General features: G+C 41.4%; 1 long non-coding RNA gene across 1 annotated transcript in view; it reads left to right on the top strand.

The window, feature by feature from the left end:
• LOC149858039 (uncharacterized) overlaps positions 1-17051 on the top strand; it is a 51912-nt gene extending 34861 nt beyond the window's left edge. Inside the window, exons 3-4 of the long non-coding RNA XR_016444024.1 lie at positions 12005-12419; positions 16555-17051. This is a non-coding gene — a long non-coding RNA (uncharacterized LOC149858039). The remainder of the gene's footprint in view (positions 1-12004; positions 12420-16554) is intronic.
• The last annotated feature ends 7761 nt before the right edge of the window (positions 17052-24812 follow it).

The following is a 24812-nucleotide window of genomic DNA, read 5'->3' as shown; positions in this document are numbered from 1 at the left end:
TGCATGAGTGTTTGCTGTATTGGCGCCTAGATGCCTACTGGAAAGTCAATCCAGACTGACTTGAAATTAGGTAGGACTGAATGAAGCAAAGTTGCTTGCAGGCACTGAGTGAATAAAAAGAAGGTGCCTGTGTTTGCAGTTTGATGAGCTGAATATACATGGTTAGTACAATATTTAGTGTCTTGGGGTTATTTTTGACCCTGCACTTTCTTTTGCTCAGCATATGGTAGCTACACTTGGTCAGCTTTTCAGCCTCTAAAAATACTGCCAATAAAAAAAAGGGATTCACTTAGCAAGGCTGATTCTGCAACTCTCATACAGGGTCAATTATTACATTTGCTTTCCTCTGAATGCACTGTGCCCCTGTCAGCCAGACATCTGTCGAGGACTAAATCACATCACACTTGTGCTGCTTTTTCTGCCTTGACTCCCACTTCATACACACATTACAGTCTTGATCTGTTACTGCTGAGCCAGTGCAAAAGGCACCATGATCTCACAGCATCCTGTTTATCTGTCTTGTATTAGACCTAGGGGAAATTATTTCAGCAGTTTATTTGGAGCAAATAAAGTGGAGATCTGGGGTGACAGAAACTCAGAGTTTAGGCCAAATTCAGCGCAGATGTTTGGCTGAAATTTTTTTTGGAAATAATTGATGTTTCATATTTCTTATTTTGAAATGACACCTTTGTTTAGAGACATGTCAACAGCCAATATGCCAGGTTTAAAATGACACAGACACAAACCTGAAGCACAAAAACCTTTCATGTCAAACACAATATTTAATTCAGGCCAAACTGATTTGACTTTTGTTTCTTCTTTCTTTTGGTTCAACCAGGCAAACAAACAAACCAACTAACAAAATCAAATATTTGCCCAGCTCTCTGCAGCCCCTTATGATCGCTCTTATCTAATTCTGCATCTCTTCACATTCCTGACCATTTAGGGATCATTTTTATTGGTCTGATCCTGCCAGCTCCTCCCATTGTTATGGTGTTACTTGCCCGAGTAAGGACTTATCTAAACAGAATTTTGCTTTGGATCCTGGTCCACAGCAAAAGCTAGGATTTGCTGTTTATACCCAGAAAGGACAGATCTATGTAAGGATTCATGCAACCATAAAATGCTCCAGGGAAAGAACATAAGCTTTATTGATAACAATTTGTGATAAATTTGGGATGTCAAAGAACTCAGGGTAGATTTATACAAGCTTTCATGTGCTGAAGCTCACTTCATCTGAAGTGATAAGTAGATATGTATCTACTTTGGTTACTCTATAAGGTGTAAATCTACCCTGCCTTCCAACATGGCTAGTTACTATCAAAGAATAACATTCCCATTTACCAGTATGTAAAATCAGTGAATGACCTGCAGTTACATATATGTCGCCTTTCTGTGTGACAGTGACAGTTATATAGGGACAGTGTTGAGATTCTAATTGAATTTCTGCCTAATCCAACATAGTATCTACTTTCTTGTTGTTTTGACTGGATTAAATGAAGGATCTCCTTTTCCATAGAGATGGAAGGATGCCACAAGGGTATAGCAGTTACACTATTTAATCTATGCCCAAGTAGCAAAACTTTTAAAAGTGAAGCCCTCTTTTGTCCTCATTAGTTTTCCTTGTGCTCTGTTTTTGCTGGCTCTTGGAGAATTTTTGCTGTCTCTTGTAGAATTCTGTAATTAACTGGCAACTAGCAACTAAATTGTAACTTTTTATAGTCTTTGGACAATTGCTTTGTTACCTGTCTGAAGCAATCACATCAACATAGGAACATTTCTGAAGCATTTATCACTGCGGTATCCAGCTATAAAGCATGTATTGTGAAAAGTGAAGGGCGATTTTGCTGCTCTTTGTAAAGCCACTCATTGCATAGCCCCCTTTTTAAAAAAAATCATTCTTAAGAGGGAAGTCCTCTGCAGTAAAACACTGCGGATGGAAACAGAAAATGCATAGATTGTTAGGGGCTAGAAGGGACCTCACAAGGTCATCAGGTCCAGCCCCCCTGCTCTAGGAGGAAAGATAACTGGGGTCTGGTGACCCCAGGAAGGTGACCATCCAGTTTCCTCTTGAAGATTTCCAGGGTAGGTGACTACACCACGTCTGTGGGGGAGTTTGTTTCACAGTCTAGACACTCTGACTGTGAAGAAGTCTTGCTTTCTTGTTAAAGCATTTCCCGTCCCCACCACCTCTTTTGGCTAGAAAATACCTTTTTCTGCCATGGTATGCTCTTTGAGAACAATAATTTGTCAAAATTCTTTGGTTTTTCATCAAAAAACAACCCAGATTTTGGCACTAAAATACCAAATATTATTCAATTCTCAGCAGCTGAAAACCACTGTTTCTTTTCTTCTGTTTAAAACTTGAGAACAGATGACTTGTAATCACATAATGAACCCACTCCTCCAGTATTTCCTGATCAATTCAAGTCAAGGTGATCCAGCACACATGGCTGTGTCATCAGCCCATGGGGCTCTCCATAGGTCCGGAAATTTGGCAGTGGCAGCATTAGCTAATTGCTAATTGCTGTAGCTCTGGGCTCCACTAGGGCAATTAAATCTGCCACCACTCCCCTGCTGCAAATTTCAGGACCTGTGATGAGCCCTGCAGTCCGGATGACTTACCTCTACGCACCGCATCTGCCCTGCAGGCCATAGATAGAGCACCCCTGTTGTCAGTCATCAGAAATGGAAAGAAGGTATGAAAAACTGGCAAAAGAGAGAGATTGGGTAGCATCAAAGCACGTGGCATGGAAACCACTAAGCAGAATATTTTACCTGAAGTGGAAAAAGCTACCTGACCCTGACTGGCGTTCCAAGTAGTGCAACCTTCATAAAAGACCAAGTGTTGTATACACAATGCCTAGGGACAGCTCCATGATAGTTAGCACCTATTAGAGGCTGTATCCTGATCGTATCCAAGTCCAATGGCAGAACTCTCACTAGCTGCAATGCACTATGTATAAAACTGGATAACAAGCTGTAACCCTTCATACTTCTTGAATAGTTAGGTCAGGCATAGAGGTCTGAATCTGTGAATAATGCCAAGCTAACAGCTTAGCTCAAGCAGTAGAAGCTCTGGTTTTCAGGTTTAGAGGACCAGAGCTCAGTCACCTCCGATGACTCCTACGGAAGGGCACTAATAGAACCAGCTGCTGTGTTGGCATGGGTGGATCTAGCAGTTTTACAGTCAGAACAGTGGCTGTTTTATGTTGCATGTTTTCTTTGATTACATCTCTCTTGATAACTGGGGTTGAGTGTGGGGGAGCGCAAGGTGTTTATGCCCTTAGCAGCCTTCTGTGTATAAATTATTGTCAGCGAAGTGACAAGACAATAAAGGAGAAGTGACTATAAGTGCTACTAAGTCAGCATTTCTGGAGTCTTCAGATCGCTATGTAATTATTATTTAATTAAGCCACCAGCCCCTTTCTGAAGTAGTTGTTAAGGCTGCGTGAATAATTGATTTTTTGGCTTGGTGGCCCAACTGAAAAATTGAAAATAAATTTTGGGATAATCTAACCCAAATGAAAAATTCTTCAGGTTTTCTCATTAAAAACACCAAAAGATAAGTGTCATTTTAGGTCAAATGAGGGAACTTTGCTTTTTGGGAACTTCTGATAGAAGGGAAGATTCACAAGAGAGGAAGAGATGGAAACATGGCCTTTTAATCAGTAGTTCCATCTAGAAAGCCCTGGTTCAAGGTCTACCTTGAACCTGATGGAATTTGAACCCTTAGCTCACACCTTCCAGGGAAATGCCCTAACCTAACCACTGTATGATAAGGTCTTTTGGGAATGCACAGTCCCAATCCCTCCTATTGCTGATGCTGTTCCCCTTTGTAAGAAATACTTAAAGATTCATTGATCCAAAGAGAAAGACAGAATGACTCTATATCCTGTCCCTTTTGGAGCTGCTCTTCAGCACGCGTTCTCAAGCAGTACTGAGGCACTCTTTTCCTTGTTGACCATTCGTGGTTAGCAGCAAGTTTCTTTCTCCACAGGGGTTTCAGACCACAGGGCTTAGATCTTCAGAACAAAAGCTAAGTTACTGTATAAAACCTGGGTTTTATACAATAAACTGAGTACTTGCTCTCCAATAGCTACTGAGGCATGACTGAACAAGCATCACAACATATGCGCTATGATACAAAGTGTCATTAAAATAGCCTAATTTCCATGGGTCTTAATGAAACCAGCAATGAAAATGCTGCTGTTGTCCTTTCTTGTGCTGATCTGGCATAATCGGAGCTAGAATGTCTCAGTTACATCCTCACTGGTGGCAGATACAGCAAAGAGGAAGGGAGCAGTCTTTGCCCTCTAGGAGAGTTCAGAACTATGCTAGGGGGCTAAGGCAGTGCAGCATGGTGCCAATTCAGGTAACACTGCAGAGCTTATTTGTGTTTACAAGCACCCTCCCTCATTGGGGTTTGAATCCCTACTCTGATACAGCTGCATTTGGGTTATAGGGGAGTGCAACTTGTACCTCAGCAGGTGAATCTGTTGCAGACCAGGAGCATTCAGAAATTCAACCTCTGCAGGTCGGATGCATTCACTGTCAGCAGTAAAAGCCGTCTTGCTTTCTTTAGAGCCAGAGGACTTGCCAACATATTATAACAGAACTTAATACCAAAGCTCTCCAGCATTAACATCAGATACATTGGCATTGACAGAACAATTAGATTGATTCACCTCTTACAGGTAGGTTGTCAGAGCTGACTCATCTCAGGTGGTCTTAAACTGTTCAGTTTAACCATGACTCTAAAGAGATGACACAAGACATTAGATTCAGTTTAATAGTTCTCATTGTGTTTTACTGTTATTAAAAAACAAAAAATAAAGAAAATCCCCATGAAAGCATGTATAATAATTTAAGATGATCATTCACGAAAACCTTGTTACATTTGCAAAGATGTTAAGGGATCATTCGCATAGCATGGTCAACTTGCATTGCCCAAGGATGTTGCACAGAAGAAGCAGCTGTGAGCAGACAGTTTTTACTACATGATGCCTGGTCTTTTTAATGTAAAATATAAATAATCACAGTTTCCACTGGAGCTACATCAAAGCTTGCAGCATGGGTTAAATATCAGTGAAACAGACATATTTTTGGGGCGGTCTTCTCCAATGATGCTGAAAATAATATCACATTTAGCTTTGCAAGTGTATATAGCTTTTAAAAAAAAACAATAAAAGCCTGCATACTTGCCTGAGATTCAGTATTTTTTTAAATTATCTTTTGGCTTTTGATTCAAAACTTCCTCATTTGAATGCCCTAAGCAAAATGCGTCAGTGCCTGTGAGGAGGCTCCGTTCCAAACCTGCCAGAGCTATGTGGTTTTAAATTGTTGCTTTATCCTTGTGAGCTAAGCTCAAGTTTGAAACTTTTCAAAGTCACTCATCTGTGCTCACATGACTTTATTCATGCTGGTCAATAGATATTGACTTGTCAGAAAAAATGCATCTAAAACTGGAGGCCCATGGACTGCTGAGTTCTAGGACCAGAGGTACAGGCGAATAGCATGGGGGCTAGGGAATTGGGTCTCTGAGAAGACATGTGGGAGGGTATGATCAAGGTAACTTTGGAAAAGTTAATTAGGAAGAACTTTCTCTCTAGGAGAGTAGTAAAGTGCTGGAACAGGTTACCCAGAGATATTGTGGGATCTGCATCCTTGGAAGTTTTTAAGAACCAGCTAGACAAAGCCTTGGCTGGGATGATGTAGATGGAGATGGTCCTGCCTTGAGCAGGGGGTTGGACTAGGTGACCTCCTGAGGTCCCTTCCAATCCTAATTTTCTGTGATTCTAACACAGCTGGCTAGTATCTCACATTTTGGGAATCATGTCTTGACATTGTGACAAAGCTGAAGGAGAGCTTAGTGGCCTCTCTTTGATCTCTCAGTGGATTTGTTTGTTCACATTGTTCTACTCCTCCATGAAGCTTGTCTGTTAGGCATGCCAGTTTCTGCTGATGAGCCTTTTGGACCTTGCTGCTGGATGAAATACTACAGGTCAGGACTGGGATGCAGTGACGGTCCTGTCTGCAGAGGTCTCCTTGTTTGTGCTGCTTGTTCCTGCCATGCCTCTCTCCAGTCTAAGAAAGCCAAGTGGTTATGTTTAATGAGAAAGAAAGGGGAAAACCCTTCAAAAAGTACATACAGATTCCAATGGAACAGGGATACATGTACTGCATCCTTGGAATTACAGGCCAATCTATACATGGTCTCTAGCTAGATCATATATTCTGCAATCATACCTCCAGTTGCATCACAGACATACCATTAGAGTTGAATTTATCCCTGCACAGAGGCATGGTTCAAACCTATGCAACATGGAAGCCTTGTTTAAATCCTCAGACTAGACCTCGAGTGGGATTTCCATTGTGTTGGGCCTCTGCAGAAGACAGTGTTATTAGCTATGCACATGAACGTTGTTGACCCTATTAGGACTAATGGAAAATGATTTAAAATGCCAAGTCATCTTCTATAAATATTCAGTGGGAAACATAGAGCAAGGATATTGATAATTAATGTTTTGGCACTGAATGTTTTTATTTCTGACGTTTAGATTGAGTATACCTGCAGGGTACATGGCTGAAAACAAACTAGCTTGGAAAGAGCCAAGTCCTGTTCCAAAAAACAAATAAGACTGGAAGGGACCACCTAGATGATCAGATCCAGTCCTCTGCTATTGCAGGTATCACATCACATAATCCCTTTCATAAACCTGCTGAGCTTAATTTTAAAAGAAGTTAGGTTTTTGCCCCTCCCCACCCACATTTCCCATGGGAAGGTCATTCCTGAACCTGATTGCTCCAGTGCGGTAGGGGCCAACCTTTTTGGGAGACATTCTACAAAGTAAGTCTGCCACTCCGATCCCCTCCCCTCCCCAATCCATTGTTCTCCTCTCTCCTGCCTGCCCTGTCTGCTGCTGTTCTCCCTGCTGGATTTACTCTGTGCAGCCCTGCTCTAATGGTTAGGAGCTGTTCCTTAATTTGCAGCCTAAATTTATCAATGGCCAGCTTATACCCATTTGTTCTTGTATCAACATAGCCTTTTAGCTTAAATAGTTCTCCTTCTTTGCTGTACTTACTCTCCCTGATGTACTTACAAATAGCAATCGTATCTCCTACCACCTGTTATTAAGTAAGCCCAACTCTTTTAGTCTCTTCTCATGAGATAGACCATCCATGTTCCTGATCATACACACTTGGCACAAAACTAGGAAGAAGAGCAAAATGTATTCTAGCAAGTCAGACAGTTGCTCTTGCCTTTAAAATATGCCTTAGTAAAAATGTTAGGTCTCACCCAATACACTGTCTTATTTTCCAAATAGCCTACTCTATTGAATATTAATAGTCACTCAGCAATAACAGTCCCACAGGGATGAAAACTGACTTGCACATTTTTAGTCAGGACTGCACATTTTTGAATGAAGAGAGCAAGGAATTTTCAAGCATAAAATCCTGGTCTTGTTTCTTCATATGTAAATAAAGGTCCTGACCTGCAAAGCTTTAGTCACACAAGGAATCCCATTAAGCAATCAAATCACTCAGGCTTTAAAAGAAGTATACCCAGAGGATGCAGACAAACAACTGCAGTTGAAATAAAAGATGCCATTTCACCCACAGTCGCTTGATTTTTGGAGCTGTTATGGAATGGGGGATGAATGCTTAGTAACCTGGAACAGACCCAAACGTTCATTGTTGCAGACGTATGTCAGTGGAGTTCGACATCTACTTTGTAAGTAGCCAGACCCCAATCCTACATGCCCTATCAGCTGAGTGATTGAAGTGAGCAAGATTTGACCTTCAGTGGATATGATATTGGTTTCCAAGGAGAACTCTGACCACATGCTGCTCTCATTTAGTAACATTTTCTTTCACGTAGGTATAAACAAGGAAACAAGGACAGAGCATAGAATACATTCCAATATTTTAGGCACCCATGTCCCCAGCACTGATAGTGGACCTTAAATAAAGTGAAAGAACATTCTTGCTAAAAAAAAAAAGAAAAGAAAAAAGAAGAAAAAGGAGCATCAAGGTGACAAGGAGGTTTTTAATACAAAGCTACCATGAAGCAAAGAATGACCATGGGCAATTGCAGCACATGCTTCTGTAGGGAGATCCTACAAAAGTCATGGAACAGAGAGAAGTAGAGCTGGAAGAGACCTCCTGAGGTCATTTAGTCCACCCCCCCTGCCTGAGGCAGGATCTAGTTTAACCATAATCTAAACTCTATGTAAGACTACTATCAACTCTGAAACAACATAGACCTAACACCCTAACCTGCCACAGGTAAAGGAGGGGAACCATGGCAGCCAACATCCTGCTTCCATTGAATGTTGTCAATATATGCTCGAGAGGTCCCAGGTGGAGGCCGCCACTACAGAGGAAGGTAACCCCTGCCCCCACTCTGTACTAATCTGACCATGGGATAAAATTCCTTCCTGATCCCAAATATGACAATTAGTCTGACTCTGAGTGGAAGGGCCAGACCCTCTAGGTTGGAAACTCCAGCTTTGCTCCTAGCTGGAGAATTGGCACACCCCAGTCATAGTCCCCAGCCTTGGCTGTAGCCAACACCCAAGACATGAATGCAAGAACAAGCTGTCATAGCTGGCCATTTGCTAATTGCCTGACTCCAGAGCCAATTAGAGCACTAGTTCAATGATGAACTATGCTTGAACCTGTAAACTCTTGTGCACATGTGTAATCCCAGTGAACAAGTGTTTTGCAGGATTCGAACCACAGAAGGAAGAGGATTCTGCTGAATTTATCATACTATTGCTTACTGATTTAAGATGTACACGCCACTAGCATATGTTTTAGCGTGGGGGCTATTCACCAGTCACCACTAGATTTCTTAAGTTTTATATTTGTCAGGCTTCAGCATTTATTTATCTCACTTTTTTTTTTTGAATATTTAAGCTAAACAATGTTTTCAGGTAGTTGAAACATTTGGGAACACTAAAGTCAACAAAATATATATTTTCATCTAAAAAAACCCTTTGGCACGAAGTGATGTTTTTTCAAGTGGTTTAGGGTTTTTTTTCCCCAATGCTTTTGGCAATTGTTATGAGTGAAGGCTTAAAAAAAATTCTCCAACACAAAATTTGGCAGTTGATCCAGAATAAATTACTGGGGCCCTATCATCTACTTTCCTTAGGGAGCACTGAAAAGTCTTGGTAACAATATCACAATCCTTTTGGCAAGTAAAAACAAAGAGGGGGGGCAGGCGGGTAGAATCAGGAAAAAACATACAAGGCTTCTGTCCAAAGAGAGCCCTGAAGCCATTATAACACCAAAAAGTACCCTGCTCCAAGGCTTCCCTTGACTGCTGACATAAAGGGCATCAAAGCATTCTGTTTCACTATAGAAGCCATGGTATCTCCCTAGTGTGAATTAGCAGGAGTTTGGTGACATTTCAGTGACCCACAGCAAAAAATCACTTCCAGCTTTTTTTTCCAGTTAAAAGCAATTTTCCACTCTAGTGAAATATTCATTATAATTAAGGTTTTCTGTTTCATCCCATAAATAGCTACAAGTCAAGCTTATCCTGGACTTAGGCAAGGGGAACTGTCTGATGGACAGAAAAAGATGGACAGAAAAAGATGGGGCTGGATGCCAGGATCCAGAATTGCATTCCTGGTTCTGCCACTGTTATATTTTTATGACTTTTGGTAAGTCATAAAGGGCTTTGGGCATCTAACTCTAAAATTTAGATGCTGAAAGCCCATGGCACTCAACTTCCACCTATCTCAGGAGGTAGCTAAATTCACTATGTGTATAAGGGCCCTGACACATGTTCATTTAAAAGGCGCTGTGGGATCTGATCCCTGATCACAACCATTGCAATTGATTTCAACCCCTGTGTGGCAGAAGACACAATTTTGGGAATCAGGAATGAGATCCCAATTGAGTCCTTTTTACTTGATCATGATCCCAGGCTCCCCCAGCACTGGTAAATTATAAGCCGAGTGCCCATAGCTCAGCATGAGCCGGGGCTGATTGTCACTCCCAGCTCTGGGACCACACTGAGGCTGGTTCAGGACCCCTGGGTTGTTTGGGGTCAAGCCAGGGCTGGGGTTGGGGATACATGGTACACATTCAAGTTAAGGCTCCATACAACCCATCCATAAAAATGTTATATGTGGAATATTTTTATGGTTGGTTTGCCATTTTATGGCTCCTTATATTGGATGCACATGTAACACCATTGTCGTTTATGCCATGATTAACAGATTCATTGTGACATAAATATAATGTGTAGAGGGGTGCTAAGTATCAACCAGTAAAGTCCCCTAGGCACCTACATTCCTGTACTGGATATGCAGAACTACTTCAATTGTGACTGCACTGAAAATCCTGGTTCTTAAATCCCACTGGCCATTCCTTCACCTGTTTTATTTGGGGGTCCGATCCAGGATTCCTTCTCAGAGTAGATCTTGCAGATCGGGGTTTTGCAGAAACTATAGCTACAGGAAAAGATGGTATTCTCTCTTTTACCTAATAGCTCACTGTGTAAAGCACTCCACCGGGTGTGATGGAGTAGAGTTAAACTAATATCCTGCCTGTGGTGACTACCTACAACACTGAGCTATAAAGTGATGTATATGAATGCCTCTTAATATTTGCTGTCAAAGGTGCTCTGCTTCATATAAATAAATATTTATTGGTGCAAGGAACTCTCCCATTCCAAGTGTCCTGATCACCAGAGTCAGTTATTTCCCAAGTGTAGCGCTTTGCATTGCCTTTATTGAATTTCATCTTTTTGATGAAGCTTGTGTCATGCCTTCAGTACACAGTCAAATAGTTTGGGCTTTTTTCTATGATGTAATAAAAAAGTAGTTTTTAAGTATATGATCCAACGCAGCAGAGAAAATAGATCATATAACTTGGAGAGTTTTCAGCCTTTCATTTTTTTGTTAGTGAATTAGCAGTCTCCCAAATAGCAGAAATACACCTGTGAAAAGGTGATTTCTCATCTTTGTCAATGTTCCAGTAACTACCTGACATCTATTCAAAACCAGATTTTAACAGTAGAGAAAAGACATTGCACACCACCTCAGGACCACTTTGTTGTTTCAGACATTGCACAGCAAAGGTGACAGATACAAACAGTTGGTAGATTCATTTGCACTAAGTGGTAACCCAGCATGGCTGAACATTGGCTGCTACTCCCTTGGTGTCACTTCCTGTTGAGAAACGGTTCCTCTCCTGCATGTCTTGCTGTACTTGCCCTCATATTTTTGTAGGCAAATGCTTTTTAAGGACAACAGTTAGATTCCCATGATATCACAAGGGCACGTATTCTTGGCATATTTTGGATAACCGCCATTGATTAGGAAGTACTCCAATTCTGCAGGATTTTAGATGCATCCTGGGTGGGTCCACATGTGCATATATACTGGCTTAAATTTACTGTGCAGTAACTTACTGTGCAGTAAGCAGGAATAGACCAGCATCTACATGTGCAGGTATTAAAGTGCATTAATGCTGTGTGTGGACTGACTTAGGACAAGTGTCACTGCACAGTAAGGCATCTACATGTGCGTTACTACACACTAACTAATCGGGCATAAATTGGATACCCACATGATGCATTTATCAAATTTATACTCAAGTCAGCATAAATTACCATATTTACAATGCAGTTGGGGCATGCACATGTAGATGTGTACCCGTACTGCACAGTAGTTTTGGTTACTGTGCAGTAAATGCGCATGTGTAGACGTGACCATTGTTATGCTTCCAGTGGGCTGACTTGTTCTCCCAGTAAGGTCAAGAGGTGATTAACGTAACACACCAAGTAAGAAAGCTAACCTCTTCTTATTCTAATGGAAGAGTGTTGTTTATGTAGTTACAAAAGACCTAAGCCACACAGCCCTAAACCCTACACCAGGCTCTGGAACTAGGTGGAACTAGGTAGCATTGCCCTTTGTTTTTAGCTCTCTCCTGGCTTTAGGGATGTTGTGATTCCTTCACAGTATCATTACTTTCTCGCTTACAGGAGGACCAGCATCCAGTTCTCATTACTCAAAGTTCTATTACAAGATCAAACTTTACTCCTGTGCAAACCTCTTTGCTGTAGAGCTGGGATCAAGAATGAAACTTTGATTCACTTCAGAGCATGGCTAATTCCACAGAAGAGAATCTTCCGTACCTACTGGACTCCTGCCTGCATGTATACTGTTAGCACTGCCAATAAGAATTCCTGTTAGCATTGTAAATCTGCCTCCGGCACTCCATTGCATTTGTCTTGGGGATACCTGATAATTAAAGCTTTTGGGAAAATGTCAATACCCGAATACAAATGATCTTAAGCATCTCACTGCCATAAGACCTCCTCCTCCAGCCTGTCTTTTTGTTATAGGTCATTTTTGACCTATAATCTGATTCAAAAGAGAGAAATGCTGATAAAATGGGTAAGTATTTTGAAATTTTTCCTTGGCCAAAATGTTTATTCTTATGTAGTGAAATAAAATGGTATACTTCACCAATCTGCAGGCTGAAGGGTAGGGAGGAAGCAAGGAAACTATATTTTAAAATGTCACTGAGACCCAGATCCAGCAAAGCATTTACACCCACAGTTACATTTTAAGGACGCAAGTTTCACTGACTCCAATGAGACTGCCTAATTGCTTGCAGTTTAACATATGTTGGAGGGCTGTGCTGAATCAGGGCAGAGATTACACACATTTGGAAGGCTGACCTGGAGTAGAAAAAATCTTGTTTATTTTAGGGCCTTGTAATTTTGGGCAGTCCTTGGAGCTCTTAACTCCTGGGCTATTCACACATTAACACCATAAAATGGTTTGAAGCACCCAGTGGCATGTCTATATGTGCACTTTAATTTGCAGTAGCCTATTCTGCTGTTCATTAAAGCAGTGCATAAAAAAACCTTGCTAACATGCTAATGTGCATGTAGAATAGTCTACTGTGTATTATTAGTAAAAAAAGCATGCACTTGTGCTACGCGCATTAATGCAGCCTAATGTACATTAGTTCATTACCTCATATTAGAGGTACTACAGTTAATGTGCATTAGTAAAAGTAAATTAATGCATGTGTAAAGTTACACCACTCCAGGGCAGGATTATCTCTGCTCTGTACTACCCAGATCCTGTTCCATTAAGGTCGGCCACTCTCTGTAGATGTTCAACCCAAATTGAAGTCCTCCAGTATCCCAGGATGTCTCACACCCCCACTCATAGACCAAGAATGGAAGTCTGTCCTGGATCACCAACCCTGTAGCAGCAGCTTACAACTATAGCACCTAGTCCTTCTCCTGTTCACCAGGTCTCTAGTGGCAAGTCATAGCTGTGCAGGTGGGGGACGGTCAGAGAAAGTTTCTAGACTAAGGGTGTGACTGCTCTAAACTCGAGGTAGCACTAATGCTCATCAACATTTGTGTGGCTCACTATGTAAAGTGTAACAAGGCCCCTGGGCTGCCTTGGTGGAGGTGGGGGGGGGCATGTTTTAATTAGAGCAGCTCTCTAATTGGAGAGCCACTCTAATTAAAACACCTCATCATCATGTGTATTAAGCTACTCCTCACATTTTAAAATGGCTGTGGGACACTTTAGCTAAAGCTTATTTGATGAGGTTTATTTAAAGCATCCCTGTAGCCATTTTGAAACATGGGGAGGCTTAATGCATGTGGCAATGAGGCAATACTGGAGTATTCTAATTAGAATGTGAACCAGCACGTCTATACGTAGGGCCTGGTTTAAATTGCAGGCCCAGCTTACTAATATTGTGGCCTGATCACAGCTGGGGCCACTCTTTTTGCACCCAGATCATGGTACTCCTCCCCACACCCCCTGATTGGCCAAGGGGGCAGGTTGAGGTTCAGGTTTAACTGCAGCGCAGCAACCTTGCTCCCAAGGCCTTTGATTGCTGCTGAAAAGCCCATGTATACCCCCCTCTGTCTCACTGGGGCTGCCTTGGCAGATGACCCTGGTGCTGGGTACAGGAGGAGCTGTTTGTTTTTTCATGTGGAGCCCTTAACCCACCCCCTGGGCATGAAAACAGTGACCCTTGCCTTGATTGGCCCACAATTTAAATCAGGCCCTATACACATGCTGGTTCTCATTCTAATTAGAACACTCCAGCTTTGCCTTATTGTCATGTGTATTAAGTCTCCCCATATTTCATAATGGCTGTGGGAGTGCTTTAATTAAACCTTGTCAAATGAGCTTTAGCTAAAGTGTCCTGCAGCCATTTTGAAACAGGTAGGGCTTAATAGCCATGACTATGAGGCATTTTAATTAGAACAGCTCTCTGGGATCTGCTCTAATTAAACCCTGTGCCCCTCCTTCCCCCTGCCTCCGAGCAGGTGTATAGGCAGCCTAAATGTTCCTATATTGTGGTCTATGGAGCACTAGTATTTCATAGAAAGCTGTGTTTTCACGCCCTGGTTTTCCATCTGGAGGACCTGCAAACAGCCTTTCCCCTACACATCCTCAAACTCTCTTTTCCCCCCTTTCCTTTCATGACCCTTTCCCGTCTCCCTTGGGCTGCTAGGCTTTTGCTGCTGGCTGGGGAATGGGAACTCCCCATGGCATTTTGTTACCACTCACGTTTTTTGTGAAAATCACTTAATTTTGTGATTTTCACAAAAAATGCGAAATCCTGATTTAAATCAGGTCCTATCTATAGGCAACCTAGTTACAAGGTGAGGCTCTAAAATCATGCCTGGCCTTGTGTAGAAACCTGGTTAGCTCAGCATTCTCCTTGGATCGCACACTGTGGCTTGTTTGCATCCTATACGCTCCTTATACTGTTGCAATCTGGAACAATGTTCTTAGTCTGGCCAGCTGTAAACAGCATCATTGGAGGTAGATCCATGATGGAGGAGAAAGGGGAGAGCAGGGGGGAGAAAAATCAGTTGTCCACTGGCAATTTCCTCTAAAAAATGTGCTCACTGATGGTTTGGACATATTGATAAAAAACGTCAGAACTAAATAGTGCACATGCCCTGAAAACCTGGGACATAATTTAGATAATATATTTCAGGGTCCACGGCTGAGGTCCTGCTGTCCCCATTACACAGCCATTGCTTCTTTCATTATACTATGTGTATATAACTTGGTACTCAACACTCTAGCAGTCAGATGCATGTCCTGTCAAATAACATTAAATGGATCAGATGAAAATGTGGGCCAGAAGTGACATCCTACTCATTGAATTGAAGGACATGTCAGACACAATTTCCTCCCCATGTCAAGTTGAGTCATTTTGCCCCACTGTCTGGCATGTGATATACGTCAAGTGCAGTGGTTCCTGCTTCATGCACAACATCTGTTTAGAGCTCGCTGTTTAGTTGAGCAAGTCACCACAGTCATAAGTACAAGACAGCTGGCAGGGATGATATATATAATTGAAATCTGCTACCAAATGGGAGGGAAAACAAATGCGGGATGTGCTAAGATGCATCAAAAGCTAGAGCTATCCATGTATCACAGCTCATTCAAGCTGTTGGGACTGAGAGGTATTGCTTGATATAGGCTGTTCCAAATATGTTGCATCTCAGGTATGATATTTGTTAGTTGTGCCGCTGACCTTGAAGAAACATGTATGAAGGTTTACATGACACTGGCATAACACATATATGCCAAGAAACATGGATGTAAACACTGATCATAAGAGCATGAGTAAATCCTGGGAGAAATGGTCTAATTTAATCCAATGACTCACATCCTTCACTGCTGGATTTTGAAGCAATACCTTTGAAGAACTATTCATACAGATATTGAATGAAGCATTGTTCCCCTCCATGTTGTACCAGTCCTGCTAGAAAGGGGGATATTGCCAACTTCAAAAAATGCCAGGACACTAGTGTGCACATTGTGGGAAGGCATAAACAAAGCAGAGTTACTGGAGCCAACACAGTCTATTAAAACCCCTTGTGTCAGTGGAGACTCTGGGACTTCTTCAACTGGTCTACTTAAGGTGGAGCTAAGAAGGGGCAGTTCCTAGCAACATGCAAGGGGACAAGTGGTTCTATAGGGGCAAAAATGCTCCCTCACATTGGGACAGATCCTTAGCTGGTGTCAATTGGCATAGTTTAGCAACCTTAGTGACTAACCAGGAATTATCTTTAAAAAGTCAAACACCCAGGAGGCCTCTGAAATCAGAGCTATGCAACTCAACAAAAGCTGAGCATGTGGCCTTTTCATATTCAAGCCCATAGGTGATTGGTAGAGGAAGCACAGGGGGAGCATGTGCCTCCCCCTCCCCTAAAAAGGGCCATTCCCACTGCCAACACCGTCAGGTGCTTCTACAGGTGCTAGCCAGCTCTGTTCCCACCACTGCCACTGCCACCATCTTCTGTGGGTGCCCTGCCAAGACTCAGGAGGCACCAGACGCCCGTGTTACAGCCTTATTGGACATTTATTTTTAGCTCATGATTTTGTGCACAGAAGCTTTCTGTTTACATGGCTGCATTTCTTTATGGACAGTACATCTGCACCATGTGTTGATCATAGTAGCCAGGACCCAAGTCACCTACAGCTTCAGAGATTAAAACAATTATTCTATCTCTGTGCTCTATTCCAGCAGCTGAGATCCACCATGAAGAAAACCCTGTTTCTCCACCCTGGAATTTGGTCCCCTATTGGTTTGACAGAGTCTGAATCTATCCACTTGCTGGGGATCTTAAAAGGTGCATGTGGTTCCTATGGAAGCAGACTGGAAAGGTAGATTATCTATAGTGCTCCCTATGCCTGAGGAAGGGTGTTTGTACCTGAAAACTTGCAAAGAACTTTTTCAATCTATTTAGTTGATGTAATGAAATATATCGCAGCTACCCAAAGAACCTTGCCTGCCTAGATTCTCCATGGGGCATTTTCAGCCTAACATGATGTCAGTTCGGTTCAATGTGAACTTGTCTAGAGACAAAGTGCCAGAACACTGGCATCAAAAAATGACGGGCATATTCATACTTACTTGAATATAAGATGACCCCCCCACAATAATTAGATTCTATGTATGGAAAATTTATACATTTGTTATAGTTTTCCATGTGTTGAATCTAATTATTGAAGGTTTGCCTTGAATTTGTTGCCCTCCCACTGCTACACAAGGCAAAATAAATGGTGGGGGGTGGGGAAATCAGGTGACTTCCTTGCTCACTGACTCCCCAATTTCTTCCCCGTGTAGTCCCTTCTCTACCCCTTTACAGTCAGACTCTGATCTCCCTGAGCACATAGAAGTGAAAAGCAAATTTGGAAATACTGACTTGGAAATAAACATGCCTGTAGTAATTTACATATATGAAAATTACTATGGATACCCATTATTTTGGTTAATCTAGAATTGATGCATTGCACTTTTTTTTTTCAACTGCTGCAAGCTGTAGCACAGATATTCCAGAAACACACATTTAAGCAGCACTTCTGTACCTAATTATATACAAACAATGCATGATATTATTAGTCCACAGTGAAAATACTTGTAATATATCATATTGTTATTAAGCTGGGCCCCATCAGAATCAACAGCATTTCAAGCCATAGTGACCCCACAGCTCAGCACTGCTCAGTATATGTGTGAACTCCAGATACCTTTCACAAAGTACCATGTGTTAATTATGACTGGAACCACATGTTCTTGTCAAGTCCTGGGATTCTCCAAAAAAATTATATGCAAGTGAGGGGCAGGGCAACCTGGTCCGGCTTTACCTCGTGGAGGACAGGGCCACGCTAATCATATGCAACAGGCTAAGAGAGGGGGCAACAGAGGGATTCCGGGTGAACTGTTTGGGGCTACATTTGATTATGCTTGCCAGACATTTAAGGCTGGTGATGAAACAGGAATCAATGGAAATGGAAAAGAAAGGCGCAGCTCAGCTATGGGACTGAAGAGGAAGCCAACGTATTTAGTGTAGTAGCTCACTATGACTTGTTAAAGAATTGGTGCTCAGGGAGACCAAGAGCATTTGGGATAGTTACTACCATATGTCTTATTCAAATGGGCTGTATTGAGTATTGGAGCATATGAGATCTAGCCAAGGTGTGATTATTGGTAGTGGACATTTTTATTCTTGTGGTCCGGGAGATACCAATCAGGTGGTTTTCAACCCGGATAGTTTGGCTGACCTGGAATGTGGATTTGAGGGGGAGAACCCTTGTATTTAAGTAAATATGGTAAATCCAAAACCAAATAATTATTTGAGCAATGTGAAATAAAGAACATTGATAACTAAGTCAAACAGCATTTTTCATCTTGGTTCACTTTATGAAACACATTATTAAAATGAGTGAAAGTATATGCTAACTCGAGGGTTTAATCTAAGCTTTTAACCTGCGTCAGCAGCATATGGCATCCAGGGGAATGATATAATCAGTCAACATCTTACAAAGCTGTAAGGACTCTGGCAGTTGAATTCTGTGGTCCTGACTCTGGTCTTGCTCTCACCACTTTTACATTGATGTTTGATTTCATAGAAGATGCTCAGGATATAGCCCACTGTAAGTGAGATTAGAATCAGGCCATCAGGCTCCCCACCCTCCCTTACTTGGGGCACCTGTAGATTTCACTCAGAGGTCTGCTAGAGCAAAAGGATGAATAAAGCCCTTTGGGCTAAATCCTGGGGAAGAAATCTCTGTCACTTGAGAGCTGAAGTAACATAATGAAGTGTCTTCTGGGAATTGGTGTGAAAAAAAAAGCAGAAAATGCTGAAAACAAAAATAAAATGGTAAAGTGTAATTTGTGTGTTTTAATATCATTGTCTCTTTATAATTTAAAAGATACCATATAAAATAAATATGACAAAGGGATAAATGCATCCAGTGTAATTAGCATGAAAATTACACCTCATTTGTCTCCTGCATATTATGCAGTCTGGATTATAAATGGCATGTACAAACATTAGAAACTGAAATATCTCCAAATATTAAATTCTTTTAAGACGGTGCCATGGGGGCTTTAATGTCTTCGTTTATTCCTGACTCTAATTTATTCTCCTTGTGTTGTCAACAATAACCCATCTACAGAATGCGCTTTCTATCCGTGATCTGAGGTCTGCCGATTCCTAGTGTACTGTCTACTATGATAGCTAGTACAGGATGACACAGTTTTATACCAAATGGAAATAAGGCCATGTTCCCTTATCATAGTGTTCCCAGATAGCCACGGAGATATAGCTCCCATTCTTTTACTTTATGGAGTGCCCAGTTAGATTCACGTTAATACACTGAAAATCATAATAGCTCAAAGACACTTTTATGAGTTCTGTTGGAGTTATACAATGACTGTAGTGAACTGTAAAAGGGTTTTGTATACCAGATGGTATTCACTTACATGATGTGTGGTTTCTCTCCCCACCCTCCTGGAGAATGATGCCCACTGCCTAGACTACTTGTTTGCTAACCATTACACATATTAATGAACAAATTAGTTGCACATTTTAAGAAACATCCAACTGAGCAGCAGGAAGGATTAGTGACAAGCAGTTGACTGAGTGAAATCTGAACTGCATCACCTAGTTGTCTTATCTTAAAAATACCAGGTGAAAACACTACTGTCATTGAATTCTATATATCTGAATCTCCCTTGCTGACAGAAGGTCTGGTCCTGCACCCACTGTAGTTAATGCAGTTAATACAATTAAATCCACTGATTTAATGGAAGCTGAACCATACCACTTTGCCAGAAGTCCTCTTCAAAGTATCTTCATACTCAGTACAAGGCTGTATTTTGGAAGGGAACAGTTTTTTGAGTTATATTTAGGCTTCCATTGAGAATTTGTCCTATTGGTTAATGCAGGGATATTTTTTAGCCTAAACTGTTTTCCAATGGAAAATAAGGTTGACAATTTCTTGTGGGGCATCTGCTTCCAACAGAATGTTCTGACTTTTCTTACAAGCAAGATCAATGAAGGCAAACTCCTTCCATTCCTAAACACCAACTCGCTACCCATCCTACACCTCCAATACTCTTCAGTCCCAGGGGAATTCCGTGATGCAGCATTAGCAAGGGAAGACTGTTGCATCATGGGAGATGTAGTTTAGTTCTGAGTCCAGACCAAGCAAGATTGAGGCATGAAAACCCTTCAGTGAGACACCTCAGTTACATTTCCAAATTGATTTTTTTTTAATTGAGAGAGATGTGTTCATTTTTCCTTCAATAATTAGATTGATTTGGGGGAGGAAGGATAGAATTTCCAAAAAGCTCTACTTGTGTCCATTGTTTTGTTCCTAAATTGATTGGTTCCCTGGACTGTTGGGCTGTGCACGGGTCTGATTGCTATAATCTGAGATATTTTGGGAGTTAATTTATTATCTTATTTTCCCCAATACCAGCTTCAGTATGAATTAAAAAAAAATTATTTTATCTGAAAACACGTACAATATTACAGAGGCTGTCATAATAAAAAGAGAAAAGTAGTGATGAAGGAAGTAGAAGAGGGAAGAAGGTATTTTTCCTCCCAAAAGGGTGTGCCTCCATGTGCATGTACACTTGCTTAAATTTATTGTGCAGTAATCAGGAATAGGCTGGCATCTACACATCCAGGTGTTGAATCATATTAATGCTGTGTGTGGACTGACTTGGGACTAACTTTAGTCTTTAGTCCCAAGTCAGTCCACACACACACACACACAATGTTACTGTGCAATGAGGCATCTACACACAGTAACTAATTGGGCATAATGCAGGTATCAAATTTACGCTCAAGTTGGCATGAATCACAATATTTACTTGCAGTACAGGCATGCATGTGTAGACGTGTGCCCACACTGTGCAGTAATTTTGGTTACCGTGCAGTAAATGTGCATGTGTAGACGCGCCCAAATAGAAGAAGGTTGATTTTTTTCCCTCATAAAAAAATAAGAGATTCCCATCAAAATTAAAATATGACAATACTAAAACATTTTTTATCAAAACTATTGTGTTGAAAATTGAATATGAAAAAGAATTCAAGCAGTTCTACAAGTAAAAACAGAGTACTGATATTGAAATCCCTTATTACTGTTGACAGATTCTCTGCAATGTCAAAGTTTGATGAAAATGATAGTATTCTAAAATCAGTGACTGAAGCTTAAAGGATTAAGCTACAAGCACTCAAAGCTGCACATTAAAAGGCTGGGAGGTAACCAAGACATTTCTTGGAACTGTTTTTACTAAGGAACATTTTCAGCTGATTAAGCTCTATAAATTGTGGTCTATGAGCTGGATTCGAGTTGCCAGGAAGTCAAGAGAAAAAAGAAATTGGTATATGGGAGCCCTTTTTGTGATTGTTTTAATTAACGAGTATGGTATTTAGCCTTCTCTTTATTGAATCCCAATCTCATTCAGGAAAAATCACATCTAAGCCTTAAAAATGCAGTAAGTGGAGGCTAGTCAGCCAGTTACAAGAACATCTCGCTGTTAAAATGTCTTGCTTGTTGTTATCAAATACCTACGTCTCCATCCAGTTTATTCATTTTCTGGACCATTTCAAGTTATCGCCAAACTCTAACACATTTAGAAATTTGTAGGCAATGTGTGTTTTCCATTTCATATCTTTATATCATAAAAGGTCATCATCATAACTCAAGACTTCTTGTGTTAGGCACAGTACAGACAGTCCTCAATTGAAGATCTTGAGTGTTATTAGTTTTTCTGGAATTCTGGTGAACAACAGTAAGATTAATTCTTGATTGATTGTCTATAAGTGTATTATGATTAAAAGAGAACAGCCTGGCCATAGGCAGCTGTTATGAGCAACTCCATTTGACGTATGCAGAGCTGGTAGCACTAATTTTGCAAGACATTATCTAGATACAGCGTGTTTTCCCCTTGCCTTCACTTTGGTGTATGTTCATAAGTCCTGTTCATTTTGAAGGAAATTGGCTTCCTATGCTGAAAGGAAACTGTGCATCATACTGCTGAAAGCCTATGGTATGGTAACCTATGGCAAAAATAGCCTTGCCTATAGGGTAAAAACAGTAAGTTTGCATGCATGTATTTGCGTTCTCTTTATTTCCTCTGCGAAACTGTGCTGTATTAGTCCATATAGTGCTGTATTTAACTCCTTGGAAGCAGTGTCTGTGATACTCCGAAGGAGTTTACTGTGCCTGTGTCTACATGAGTGGCGGACTGCACAGTTGTTACTGTTGAATCATTTAGTACGTGCCTAAGCAAGTATTAAATGACTGTGCAGTGACTGGCATTGCTGATCAGTGCCATTGCCGCATGTTTTTTTTGTTAATGCTACTGTGCAGTAGCTCATTACTACTGTGCAGTATTGTCACCGCACAGTTAGTACCCGGCAATGCTACTGTGTGGTAGCAATGAACTAGTGCACACAGTAGCTTATTGTTACTGTGCAGTAGCATCTTGTGTAGATACTCCCTGTGTATATTTGCTCCTCACAGTAAGTCATCAGAGCACAAGGAAGGCTACTTTGCTTGGTTGGAAAATGTTTTCTTGAAAATCCCTTGTCAGAAACGTGGGTTACCCATTTACCCTTTTTTGTTGTTGTTAAAATTGTGACTTTTCACTGGAAAACTGAACATACCCACAAAGTTGGATCTTTCTTTGGAAATGCTGCCACAACACCCTACTGGAACAGCAAGACTACTTTCTCCCCATCCAGATCACATCTTGTATGATGCAGAACAGTGGTTCAGCAAGAGGGCAGACCATGATTCCCCATTAGGAGATGCTGTCTAGTCAGGAGACCAGGCTGTAGAAAAAAATGGGGCCCTCAGTATCCAAGATGTTGCAATTTCAGTAAAAAATGTGGGGATTTTTGTTTTCTGTTAAACATTCAGTTTGTGGATTTCACCCCCCAAAATTCAGGTTTTCCATAAGGTTTCTTTTCTTCTGCCTTCCTAACCCCAAAACAATCCCCACCAACTAACCAAACCCCTAAGCAAACTACTTGTTAAGCAGCTCTAATGCCCAGCCCTTGGCTAACTTGCCCCCCCTCCCACACATTCCATTTCTAGTTTTTAAATTCTTAAATTATACCATTTGTAATGCACATAAGGCAATCTTGTCCCCTAGCATAAGCAGGCTAGGCCTGGATTAGGAACAAGCATTGTAGGTCTGTGTTTGGGGCTCTTGTAGCTGCAAATAAAAATTTGCAAATATGAACAAAGCGTGAAGGATGTCTGCCTGAAATAATAGGTCTTAAAAGTTTGAACTGTCACTTTAAGCTTAATATGGAAGACTTAGAGGATACGTCGTTTATGTAGGATCCTGGATAAGACTTTTTTTTTTTAAACCTGAGGTGGACACACATCTATTAGATTTGCACTTGCTTATGCCTGCTGAGTTTATCCTGTGATCCTTTACTATATCTGCTAGGTACATCCTTTTTTTTTTTTTTTACTGGTAATGTCATTGTGCTTCATCTACTTCTGAGGCTTGAGAAGCTGATAATAGGGCAAAAGGTACTTTAGAAATATCTAGATAGATACCAGAGTTAGAGCAGCACTTTGGCTCAAATGAATATCCATTGTTCGATTTATATTCATGGGCTATCTTAAGCATTTCTAGCTCACATTGTACTCATTGTAACAGTGCTGGAAAGGAGTCACTTTCACAAAGCGGGAGAGAGAGAGAGAGAGAGAGAGGGAGAGAGAGAACTCAGTTTAAAGAAATTAGGTTAGATAATTAAATAAATGCCAATGGTCCTTTCCTCTTAACCCTTAAAAATAAGGCTGAATGTAAAAATATTTATATGCATAGAATTTGAAAGCATTTAATGTATAATGAACAGAGACAATATGGTGAAATATCTGAAACAGATATACACATAGACTTTTAAAAAAAAGTTCCCATGCAGAAGAACAAGGCATTCATTCATCCAAAGGGTAAGTCGGCTGAAGCATCCTTTATACATAAAAATAGCTAGTTGTACATTGTGCCCAAGATGACAGATTTAGGAAGAGCTTTTGCAGACTTACTGTAGAAGGCTCCAATTCTAATAAGTCACAGAAGAGTTTGTTTTTAAAAGGAAAAAAAACCCAAACTAAAAGCGGTATAACCAATAATTAGCTTTTTTCAACTTAACACTCCTACCTAAATTGCAGTGAGACAAAGGGTTTTTCACAGTCTGCTCACAGTGGACAGGAGTGATTTTGCAGGTATATTGCAGCAGCTGTGCCTCTTGGCACTGATTGGCAGAGAGACCTGGAGGGGAGGAGGGACGAGGGGGCATTTGCCATCTTGTCCACTGCCCTCCATGCTGCCCTGCCGGCCGGAAGAGGGAAGCTGCCCTAGAGCTTCCCATGCCTGCTCTCACACTCATGAACATAGATGTTTGTGCTCATCACCTTATCTAAATATGTGGGCTCCATCCACCCCAACACCCATGCCCATGCCTCACAGATGTTTTCAATCACCATTTAAGTGGGCACTTCACCCCAAACGAACAGGCCAGCTCAGACCTCCCCCCCTTGGTGGGACCTCAGCTTCCTGGTCTCTGTCCCTCTGCTTTAGCTAGTTCCTTTAGCTTAGACCCACTGCATCAGGCTTGGCTTCTTGGGCTCCAGTCCTTGTCTTGCCCTCTTGCACCCTTGGCTTTTCCCATTTCAGGCTGTGGGCCCATCTCCAAGCTGCGGACTCTCTAAGCCTGTTTCTGCCCCACTTAGTCTCTTAGCTCTGCTCCTCCTGGGATGCAGGCTCCGTAGCTCTGCCTATCTCTGGGCTGTTGGCTCTTTAGCCCTTTTTCTGCCCCTCACAAGCAATGCCGGGCTCCCTGGATTTGCCTTTGCCTGGACCCTGACCCCTGGCAGGGCTCAAGGCAGCTACATGGTCTTCAGGCTCTAATAAGACCTCCAAAAACCACCACCCTTTCTAGTCCCACCCAAACCACCAGTAGT

This window comes from Crocodylus siamensis, chromosome 8 (assembly GCF_052110815.1).
Source record: "Crocodylus siamensis isolate JL-2025a chromosome 8, ASM5211081v1, whole genome shotgun sequence".
NCBI classification, from domain to species: domain Eukaryota; kingdom Metazoa; phylum Chordata; order Crocodylia; family Crocodylidae; genus Crocodylus; species Crocodylus siamensis.
This window is presented reverse-complemented; position numbering and strand designations above follow the sequence as displayed.